Here is a 12,219-nt window from a genome sequence, read left to right on the forward strand (position 1 = left end):
CACAGTTTGTACCAGTTCTGAACCATCTTATTTCTTGATCGTTGTGATTTTTTCCCCTACTAGCTACTTGGGTTCTCGTGAACCTTTGTGCCAATTCAATTTTTTGTCATGGTTGTCCCCTGCACCATAACAGGCATCAATGGATTTCCAAATGAGAATTTTGAGATGTTTGGAAGAACTGGATAAATGGTGGGCTTCCAAGTCGGTCAGGCTGCACAAGTGGTGCTCTGTGCCCACTTTCTAATACTTGCACACCCCATCTGTAAATGGAGGGAAACTTACCTTGTTTTAACAGACAATGAATGCATACAGAGGATCCTGATCCCAAAGGAAGATGGGAAAGCAGACTTGTTGATACCATTAAGATATATGCGAGTACTTTACTAAAATGGCACAACTGTACTGTCAACTACTTCATGCAGCTCCACCTCTACTTAAACAGCCATTAAACTGTGTTGGTGTTGGGCTGCTCTGTCACTGCCTGCAGATTCATCACTGTACCTTGAGTTTCCTTTCCCTTCATTTTTGTCTGCTGCTACTTAGTCCCTTGCCATTTCAGTCTTGACAGCCTTGGGTTAGGTTTTTTGAGCTTTTGCAGATTTATTTGACTTCTTGCCCTCCTATTGTGGCATCCCTTTTAAGTTTCACTGATATGCAATTTTCCACTCACTAGTGTACCGTTTTGACCTGTATCTGGACATGTGAACAATTCTTCAAATAATCTTACCCCAGAAAATTAGTAGTTAGCACTTTCTTATTTCGGCAGGATTTGCACCCGTTCTTAACCATTTTGAGCTGACAAACGAAAATTAGCCTTAATGAGTCTTTGCTAACATGAAAATTCATTTAGCAAACAGTGTAAATATGCACCTGCAGTGTTAATTTTGCTCTGGGCATAAAGTGTTGGAAATTGATGGTAAATAGGGTCTGCCAGATTTGTCACTCTAGGCAGATACTGATCTCAAACCAATCCTGCAGAACAACTTCCTCCAAAATCACAAGACAACTTGATCATTTGCTGAATTGTGGTGCTTGGAATGGCTTATTTTGATTTCAGCGATTGACTAGAGTTGTTTTGCGATTTCATTGTTATGCACAATTTTTTGACTTTTTCTCTCAACAAAACTGCCATACAGCTTTCCTCAGCCGTTAGAGTGGCGATAGTCTGGTCAACTGACTTCCATGACCATTTTAGCTACTGTTCCATAATCAGTGGGGTGTTTTTCTCCCATCATGCTAAGATGAAAAATCTCATTATAGGTTGTTTACCTTGTTGACCCAATGATCTGGTTGAACTCACATCAAGCAGTGGCAGGTAGGCTTGAGTGATTGGTAGGGTTAGATCTAAAACCTCTGAACATCTTGTTGAGACAAGCCTACCTGTGCTATTGCACTGCCTGTGATTCGTGTGTAGTTGTCACATGGTGAGACTTTACTCTTCCACTGTTGACATGGAGTAAAGCTAAAGAATTTTTTTTCCCAATTTTCTCCCCTTCTCTCCTCTCCTGAAGGTGGTGACTCATGCTGGGGTATGGTTCCACAGGCACCAGCAGCCCTCCGGTACCTCACCCAAGGGTCTTTTCTTCATGTGTGAGCCTATACGGTGAGTATCGGTGGGCTATTCGACTGTGGGGCATCATTGCCAAGGGAGTCCTTTCTTCACCTGATGTCCGTGCATGCATTTTTTGGCAAGATATCTTCATAGTGATGTGGGGTAGAAACCCTGCCTGGTTTTTATGTTCCCCCTCTCTACTCTAGACCATTGAAAGATGAGGTACTGTTCTTGATCTTTGTGTTGAGCTTGACTGGAGAAGTGTAGGAGATTAAAGATGGAAAGCTTGGAATGCAAATGGAAGGCGAAATTTAAGTGACGAACCACAAAATCGTCAGGATTACGCTGAGAGTATAGCTGTGTATAGAACAGCCATCAGAACAGGAACCTGCTCGATATATTTTAAACAACATTAAAATGGGTTGCAGAACAGTTCAACAGAAGTAATGGTGACGTGCAGTAGCTTCCTGGTTTAACTTGTGTTGGGGACTCTACAGTCCCGTGTCAAAATTGCATATTTATGGAGCATTGAAAAATAACAGTGATGAACATATCAAATTCTTCAAATGAGTGCTGTGTTATCCAAATTAACTTGCTTTATACATTTTGCTGCTTTTTTAATACATTGTATTACGTTGGTTGTGTTGTGGTCTATAAAAAGTTGTCTGTCATTTTTTTTTGAAAAGAGTAAAAATATATTTTTTAATGGCAAAGAGAAAGGAGGTGCTGAAAATGAGCTAAATTCATATCCTTGGAGCATTTCAGCTCCCCTAAATTAACCTTAGAGGAATTTGAAATAAGCATTCACCAACAAGGTGCTTTCTCTTTTCTTTACCAACAGTTGACCTGAACAATCTTTCTTTCAGATTGTTTTTCTGGAGGAGAAGGAGTGAAAAAAAAATGTAGTTGCCAAAAAGTTCCATAATTGGCTGCTCCTGAAAATGACAAAGCTCCATTGTGCCTAATCGTTCTGCAAAAACTGAATCTAAGGCTGAGATTTGTAGGCAAGAGATGCTTGCAGTATTAACAGTTGTAATTATGTGAGACTTTATCCTCTGAGGTGGAGAATTCCAAAGATTCACCTCTGAGTGAAGAAGTTTCTCCTCGTCTCAGTGCTAAATGGCCGACCCCTTATTCTGAGACTGTGACCCTTGGTTCTAGACTCCCCAGCTAGAGGAAATATAAAGATGTTAGCCTGGAAATTAACCAATTTTGATGGAATAAAAGGTGACCTACTCCATTATTAATTTGTTGGAAAAGTAGCAGATCAATCGACCAGCAATTGGAAATATTTAATACAAGAAGGATATAGTGCAGTAAGAATAAAGGGAATAAAAGTAGATAATCTATAAATAGCAAGAGTAGAGCAAAAAATACGTTTTTATAAAAAGACACATGATAAATATTGGGGAGATAATACAGAAGACCTTTTTTTTAAGGTATAGAAGGGAACCAAGAAGGAAGATTTGGAAAGCTCTGTATGGAAAAGGGAAATAGTGAGGACTTTTATAAGCATATAAGAATCAAAAGGATAGTCAACGAAGGGATGGGACCACTTAGACAAAAGGAGCCCTTGTACTTTTGAATGAGGTAATACTTAATAACTATCATGCCTCAATTATTCAGGAGAATGAAAGTAGTGCCTGAGGAAGATGTGAAAGAACCATTACTAGAGAAAAATATTCAAAAGGACTTTGTAATAAAAAATGTTTTATGTGACTAAAAATAGAAAAGTCACCAGGCCCAGAAGGGATGCTTCTCAAACACTGAAGGAGGTTGGGGAGTAGATAGCTGAAATTTTTTTAAACTGAGTTTTGCCAAAGGATTAGAGATTGGCAATTGTTATACCTTGGTTCAAAAAAGGGGAAGAGATAAGCCAGGATATTATAGTTCAATTAGTTTTGCATCACTTATTCGTAAAATATTAGTCAATAATATAAACACTTAGGCCAGAATTTTCTGAGGTATGAGCGGGTGGGCTGGAGGCATTGCGGCAGTGGGGGGGCGGGGGGTGGGGGGGGCGGGGGAGGTGCGGCGGAAGGAGGAGAGTGAAAGTTACAAAGGCAGCTGGATATGCCAGGGCTCAGGAGTCCCAGTGGCTGCAAAGAGGCGGCCTCAGCCTCTGGGAGCAATGCCTGTGGGCCGGGAGGACCCCTCCAAGCACCCTCACCATCAGCCTGGTCCTCCCCGGGTCAGAGATCTGCCCACCCCCCCGAATACCCCACCCCCCAGGATCACAATTCGGCTCCGGGGTCGGGGATTGCAACTCCCCACCCCGGGGACAGGAATCTGACCCCTCCTTTTCGGGAAACCCACCCCTGATGTCACATGCATGCTGTGGAGTTCCACAGCGTGCTGGGAAACCCGACCTTCTGGGTTTCCCGTCGTCTCCCGGGTCACTCTGCACCATGCGGATGGATCCTGGGAACATCCAACCCTAAGAAAGGCATGTACTAATCAAGGGCAGTCAACGTGGATTTTTGAAGGGTAAGTTGCATTTGACCAATTTATTTGAATTTTGAGAGAAAAAAATGAGCATACTGACAAAGGGAATATGGTGGATATTGTACATATACAGGTGCAGCGTCCCGAATCCGGAACGGCCTCGGGACTGAGGCCGTTCCGGATTCCGCTTTTTTCCGGACTTTGGAACGTCTTTCTGACGTCACGAATCCGGAAACGCCTGAGCCCAGGTTCGGTTATTTCTGGATTTTGGAATGTCAGAAGGTGGGTGGGGGTGACTGCCGAGGAGCTATTCGGGCCATCTGGGGCCCGCCGAGGAGGTCGTTGGGCGGGTCCCCACCAAGGAAGTCGTCGTCGGGCCGGCCCCGCCAAGGATGTTGTCGGGTGGGGCCCTGCTGAGGAGGTTGTCCGGTGGGCCCCGCCGAGGAGGTCATCGGGCGGGCTGGCCCCGCTAAGGATGTTGTCGGGTGGGCCGGCCGGAGCCCATCGAGGAGCTGTTTGCTTCGGGCGGGGCCCTGCTGAGGCTGTGTTCGGGCAAGGGTCCTGCTGAGGAGGTCGTCGTGGGGCCGGCGAGGAGGCCTCGAGGTAAGGGCAACGGTGGCGAGACGAGCGGAGGCAAGGCCCGAGGTAGGGCAGATGCAGAGCCCTGAGATTGGCAGGGTCGTCTGGTCCGGATTCCGGAACATTTTACGGATGCTAGGAAACCCTGCCACCGATTGGTCCGGATTCTGGAACTCCGGATTCTGGATGCTGCACCTGTATAGATTTTAAGAATACAATTCATAAGGTGCTCCATAAGGACTTGTTAGAAAAAATAAGGCACATGCTTTTGAAGGGAATGTAGCCATACAGCTAGAGGCATTACTGGAATACAGAAAACAGAGAGGACTACTAAGTGGATGATTTGTGGTTTGGGGCATGGATTATATATAGATTGCCCCAGAGATTTATGCTGAGATCTTCTCATTTCCATTTTTATATATATATAATTTGGACATAGGTACAAGAGGAATGATTTTTAGGTTTGAAGATATCAAATTGGGGGATTTGACAAACTATGAGAAAAATTACAGGAGATTATAGCACATAAATGGGCCATGGTAGTGAACAATTTTAAAAGGATGTATGTAAAAAAAAAAAAAATTGCCATTACAAAATCATTCATTTTAATCCTGTGGCATTGCACATGGTGAGATCAGGACCAAATTCAGTATTCAGTTCAAGTCGGGTTAGAAGGCAAGGGGATTATGGACTTCGGGGGAAGGGGGCTGGAGGAAATAGATGGGAAGAAGAAGGGGCAGAGGTGGAGCTGCTGAGGAGGAGGGGAGATTATTCTACTGTCCTTGCCAGGCCTGGATTTCTTTTCAGTAAAGAAGGTTGAGGTGGACTATTTCCCCTCCCAATGATTACACGTTTTCTTTTACCCAGGTCTGATTTTGCTCTCAGTGGAAGGGGGGGAATGGTTGGAATTAAAGGGCCCAAGTTTCGGGCCGCGCCTAAAACGGCGCAGCCCGGACCTGGACACCGTTTTTCGTGCCACAAAGTGCGCCTAAAAAAAACTCACCTGTTCTCCGGCTCCCTGCAGGTCCTCTGGAGCTGGGTGCGGCGCAGCACGAGCTGTAGGGGGGTGGAGTTCAGTGCAGGGACCTCTGCACTTACGCGCTGCAGTGGGCGCGCATGTGCAGTAGCTCCAGGCGCCCAAAACTGTGGGAGGGGCCCAAAGCACGCAGCCCCCAGCCCTGGCCGAATGGCCTCACTGGAGCTACGTGGATAAGGTTCACCCGACCCGACTTGACTCCCGCTCCCTGGACCCAACCCGACCCCCGCTCTCCCCCCCCCCCCACCCCCCCCGGCGACCCAACCTCCACTCCCCCACTCCCCCCCCCCCCCCCCCCGGCTACCCGACCCTCCGCTCTCCCCGGCGACCCTACTGACCTCCGTGACTCTCCCCCCACCTCCGCGATTCTCCCCCCCCCCCCCCGATCTCCACGACCCCCCGGACCCGAGACCCGACGCCACCTACCTGTAAATCAAGCCCGAAGTCTTGGGCCCGGCCGTTCAGCCTCCTTCTCTCCCTCCCTCCTCTCTCCTTCCCTCCCCTCTCCTTCCCTCCCTTCTCTCCTTCCCTCCCCTCTCTCCTTCCCTCCCTCCCCTTTCCTTCCCTCCCTTCCTCCCTCCCCTTTCCTTCCCTCCCTTCCTCCTCTCTCCTCCTTCCCTCCCTCCCTCCTCCTCCTCCCTCTCCTTCCCTCCCTCCTCCCCTTTTCCTCCTTCCCCCCCTACCTCCTCCCCTCCCCCTCCCTCTCCCCCACCCCCCTTCTCCCCCTCCACCACCCCCCTCCCCTCGCTGTCAGAAACACAGACACTGACAGACAGAGAGTGAGAGACACACACACACACATACAGACACACATACAGATAAACAGAGAGATAGAGACACACTGGGGGGGGCATCCCAGCATGCTGTTCGTGGACTCCCGGTGCTGCAGTCGGTAAGTAGAAAATGTTTTATTTATTGATTTTTAAATTTTTTTCATTTTTTATTAATTTTTTTTGATTGATTTATTGGTTGATTTATTGATGTATTTATTATTGATGATGGCTCTTTATTTGTAAAACTGAAGTATTTAATGTTTGTAAACTTCCCTTTAAACCCCCCCCCGACCATTCATTATTTGCTGTCATTGGCTCGGCGCTAAAGATCCTTTCCTTCATGTTACTTATTTTTCCTCTAAGTTGGGGAATGATCTTTCCCTGCCAGCCCAGCTTTTTCTATCAGTGTAGGGGGCGGGGAAGTTAGGTGGGTATAGTATAATAACCGTGAGCTTCAAAGCAATATGGCATCATTGGGGCAGTATCAACTGAGCTGCCCAGGCAACATTTATATTGCATATGGGGTCAGGCTTAAAAAAAGGGTTGTGATTAGCTAGCTGTGCTTAGTAACCAATAAATGCTGGAACATGTAGAAGGTGGCTACTTGAACAGTATGTGCACTACAGGATTACAGACACAAGTATCTGATGTGTATATTCCATGCTCAGAGAGGTCACATGGAGGAAGTTAATGGCCTCGATTTTGCTGTCAAAATAACGGTGAGGCTAATTGCACTCGCTGTTGTTTAAGCGTAAATGGTACAGCAGCATTACGCATGGCCAGATGTGTGGTTAAATGCCAATGCTGAAATTTGCTGTCCGGGTTGCGCTGCTCCGCCATTAGTTTCGCGAAAATTGCATTTCCATGTCTGCATCACCATGACATGCGTTGAATATTGTGAAGTTGCTGTAAATGCGCAATAGATACAAACCAACTTGCCATAGAAAGTTAAGTCTTGTATTACAAGCAAAAATACCCTGTTAACAACGTGATAACTGTTAATTATTGCCAATCAACCGTAGCCACTGAAAATTAACTATTAAAAGTGTGGAATCTCATTCCTTCAGGTATTGTTGGAGATTTAAAAAAACGTCAAATTTAAATTAAAGAAAATCATTTTCCTTTCTCTTTTTCTCTCTTAATCTAATCTAGCTTTTCCTCTTTATTTATGTTTCTGTACCTAATTTGACACTGAATTCAACCACTCATTTACATTTCTCCATATCCTGTTTATTTCACAATCCTTCAAACTAATTGGTTATGGAGATGTAGTTTTTTTTACACATCTTCATTTGTCCTTCAGTATGGGCGAAGTGTATGCTATCAAATTGATACTGCCACATGACGCTTTCATTTGTTTTTGCAACTCTTAAATCTTCCCATATGATAATGTATTTAGCAACGTCCATAAAGGCAATTTAAATCTTAGTCTAAATTCAAGTATGAAACCAACCCAATATCCTGACCTTAACTTTTATCCGAATCGTCATCTGAAAGGCACCATTTGTGTTCTTTTACACACACTATGGACCCAAGTTTCCACACGATAAAAAACGGGCGCCCCTCCGAGCTGGGCACCCGTTTTTCGCGCCGGAAAAAAAACGCGCGATTCTGGAGTGCTTTGCAGCTCCATGTCTGCTTGGCGCGGCGCCCAGGGGGCGGAGCCTACCACTCGCGCCGATTTTGTAAGTGGGAGGGGGCGGGTACCATTTAAATTAGTTTTTTTCCTGCCGGCAACGCTGCGCGTGCGCATTGGAGTGTTCGCGCACGCGCAGTGTGAAGGAAACATTGGCACTCGGCCATTTTTGTAGTTCTTTGTAGTTGTTTAATTTTTGAACATTTTTTAATAAAAGCACATTGTCATCAGCACTGAGGCTTCTTGCAGAAGTGAGAAGGCTGCAGGAAGCCTCAGAAAGTTGAGGCAGCCGTTTCCCTCCTCTCTCTTTCCTCCCCCCCCCCCCCCCCCCCGCCCCTGGCGGGAACGAACGGCTTCCTCCTCCCCCCCCGCGGGAACGAACGGCTTCCCCCTTCCCCCCCCCCCCCGCGGGAATGAAATGCTGCTCGCTCCCCCCCACCGCGGCAACGAACGGCTGCCTCAACTTGTGAGGCTTCCTGCAGCATTCTCCCTGGGTGAAGCACTTTCACACAGGTAGGAAGATGGTTTATTTAATCTTTTCTTTGCTTATAAATTTTTATTCAGGTTGGATTTATTTGTATAATATTTGTATAAGTATAAATAAGGATTTATTATAGAATTTAATGACTTCCCTTCCCCCCCCCCCCCCCCACCTCGTTCTGGATGCCTAATTTGTAACCTGCGCCTGATTTTTTAATGTGTAGACAAGGTTTTTTCAGTTCTACAAAAATCTTCACTTGCTCCATTCTAAGTTAGTTTGGAGTACGTTTTCACTGTGGAAACTTTGAAATCAGGCGTCAGTGGCCGGACACGCCCCCTTTTGAAGAAAAAATTCTGTTCCAAAGTGAAACTGTTCTACCTGACTAGAACTGCAGAAAAAAAAATGTGGAGAATTGCGATTTCTAAGATAGTCCGTTCTCCACCAGTTGCTCCTAAAAATCAGGCGCAAATCATGTGGAAACTTGGGCCCTATAATACTTATGCCTTTTAACCTTATGCTAGTCCACAATGCTCTTGATAGCAACACATTGAGAATCTTTTCCCAAATTGACTCACCTGGTCTTTAAGTTAAGTTTGAGCATTTTTGTGTTCCAGCAGATGCACAGGGTATAAACTGTCAAGAATAGTAATGGAGAATTTCTATCACAAAGAAGAATGATTAACTCACCTCAATGTTTGGAGTATCTCTTTGTCCTGGGACAATATTCTTTATCCATTGAGTTCTGGATAAAGGTATAACGGCTCCAAGTGGAAAATCCCTGTAAGCCATACAAATCCAATCTCAGGACATCAAAGCCCTGATTGGCACATTGGGCCAGATTTTGCTGCAGCAGGGTATCTAACGGCATTTGCCGTTGGTTAGACTTGCTCCTGCACACTTCAGCTCAAAACATTTTTGCCCACTAAGTTGCTGAAAATGCAAACTGATAACAGCGGGATGAGGGAAACAGAGTTTCTGAGACCTGAGTGAATAAGGCAACCAACTCCTTAACCAATTATATTGAAGGATTGAGAAATAAACAGTAGAAGGACTGAGAAGGAGGTGTAAATTAGAGAGGGTGAAATTCACTGTCAAATCAGGTCCATAAAGAGAAATAGAGAGGAAAATAAAGATTGGATTGAAAGAGGCAAGAGACAGAAAGGAAAAGTTAAAAAAATGTATTTAAAATTTGGCATTTTTTAAAATCTCCAACAACAATTAACATCTGAAGGGATGCAAAGCCACATTTGTAATAGTTAATTTTAGGTGCCACAGAGGTTCATTGGCAGTAATTAAAAATGATCACATAGCTAAAAGGGTACTTGCGCTTGAAATGACAAGACTTATCTTTGTCAAGTTAAGTTCGTATCTACCACGCAAATACAGCAACATCACGACATTCAATATATGTCATTGGTGAGGCAGACAGCAAAATGCCATTTTCACAAAGCTAACTGAAGCGGCACAACTCGGACAGCAACTTTTAGAGATTGACCTTTAACTGCACATCTGCTCCTCGCCTGAAGTTGCTGTACCATTTTCGCATAAATAACTGAGCACCATTAGGCTCATCGTTATTTTGACAGCAAAGTCTGGTACAGTGTTTCTTCCTTGAAGAGTTGTGCTAAGTCCTGAGAAGTGTGAGCTGTGTATTTGCAAGAGGGAGATCTTGGTAAAAGTGCAACCAGGAGCTTAAGGGCTAGATTTCACTCCAGCCTGCGAGTATGCCCTCTCTTTCAGAATGGTTGGAAGTTTCTACTGGCTCCTCACCTGCCATGGAGATCTTTCTCCATAAAGATTTATTCTATACTGCCACCAAGTGGAGTTTTTATGGGCTAATGCCTAAATACATTCTGACTTTAAAGCCGAAAGCACATTTATAGTAGGGGTTTTGGAGCTACTGTTACACGACAGGTCTTTTAACATTGGAACAATCGCAGCGCACTTGGTGTAGCAAGTATTGCAATTAAATGTTAACAATTTTAAATGGATTTTCCCATTGACATAGCTTGAAATAGGATTTTTTTTAAATGTATTTTGAGATAGATTATTGCGACTTGCTTTAGTGCTATTCAAGAGTTTTTGGTAACAAATCTTCAAATCTTCTAAGCTTATGACTTTATTTTCCATCACTTTTGATTATTTTAAGATTGGATCAGAATCTGGAAATAAAGAGCTAGTCTCAGTAAAAGTGACCACAAAGCTGTCACATTGTCATAAAAACTGAACTGGTTCACTAATGACCTGTAGTGAAGGAAACCTGCTGTCCTTAGCTGGCCTCTGCGTGACTCCAATCCCTGGAAAACCTGGCTGTGGGGCACTGGAGGGTATTGATGGCAAGGGTGCTAGGCGTGTTGCAAGGCAGGGGCCAACTATTATTTCACACATTTTTCATTGCAGTCTCTGATCAATGCTTGTTCCAGCCAGGCACTATGAGGCTGGAGCATTGTAGGGCAATGACAATTGAAGGATCAACCACAGATGATGGAGTTTGTGAGGCACGTTGGGGCAGCATTCGAAGAATGGAGTATGCAAGTTGGGATGTAGTGCGAGAGGCAGTAGCAGAGGTAAAATAGTTCGAGGCCATGGTGGTATTTATAATTGGTTACTGATGTCTGATACTATACAGGTTGAGCGTCCGAAATCCGGAGTTCCGAAATTTGGGATGTTCCGGAATCCGGACACTGGGCCGATCCGTGGCGGGATCGTCCGGAAACCGAAAAATGTTCCGAAATCCAGACTCCCCGGCCCGACCGACCGACCCCGGCCGGCCGGCCCGACCCTGGCTTCGGCCCGCCCGACCCCGACCCTGGCTTCGGCCCGCCCGACCCCACCCCGGCTTCGGCCCGCCCGACCCCGGCCCGGCTTCGGCCCGCCCGACCCCACCCCGGCTTCGGCCCGCCCGACCCTGGCTTCGGCCCGCTCCGCCCCAGCTTGCCCCGCCTCGATCCGACCGATCCCCCTCCCCCCTTCCCTACCTACCTCGGCCCAGGCAAAGACATTCCGAAATCCAGAAATATCCGGAACGGCCTCAGTCCCGAGGTTTCTGTATTTCGGACGTCACACCTGTACTGCATTTTTGCCGCCCATACTGTGCCAGAGATCATGTCAACATTTTTTGGTACATTTCATGGGTTGAGTCCCAAGGTGAGAAGTCCAATTAGAATGCATCTGTCTCTTTTAAAAATTTATATTGGATTCCGTTGGCCTCAGTAGTCTGGTTTCTCACATCAATAATAACAAGAGATCCTTACACCAGCAGAGACTACAAGTGCTGCATATGATACATTCAACTTTTTATTTCTTTAACTGTTTTTCTTTTTTTATTTTATCAATGTAGGTTTATTTTTCCTGAGTCTGATAGTTATTTTCTTTTATAAGAGTTACAAAATGTGGAAGCAAAATCTGATGCAAGAAAAACATGTTTCAAGATTATATTTCTTTTTTTTTGCTTTGTATTCAACTAGCAAATAGAAAATTGTAATTCAAAAATACTTAGGTATGTTTTCTTGGGGACAAATATGCTGCAATTCGTACTATATTCACAGTACAGTTTCTAAGAAATAAATGGAATCCTTCCAAGCTATTTTCTTACACTGCACAGAAGTTCCTCATGATCTGTATCTGTACCTTTGTTGAATTGGAATTATACATAGAATTACATAGAATATACAGCACAGAAATCCACTCGAGCCTCCTCCCATCCTTCCTCATCTA

The 12,219-nt window shown here is 45.1% G+C and overlaps 1 protein-coding gene across 1 annotated transcript in view; it reads left to right on the forward strand.

Moving 5' to 3' along the window:
• nbeaa (neurobeachin a) overlaps positions 1-12,219 on the forward strand; it is a 1,211,357-nt gene that overhangs the window by 343,508 nt on the left and 855,630 nt on the right. The gene's annotated exons all lie outside the window — the stretch shown is intronic.

The sequence above is a fragment of the Pristiophorus japonicus genome, chromosome 10 (assembly GCF_044704955.1).
Source record: "Pristiophorus japonicus isolate sPriJap1 chromosome 10, sPriJap1.hap1, whole genome shotgun sequence".
Lineage (NCBI taxonomy): Eukaryota > Metazoa > Chordata > Chondrichthyes > Pristiophoridae > Pristiophorus > Pristiophorus japonicus.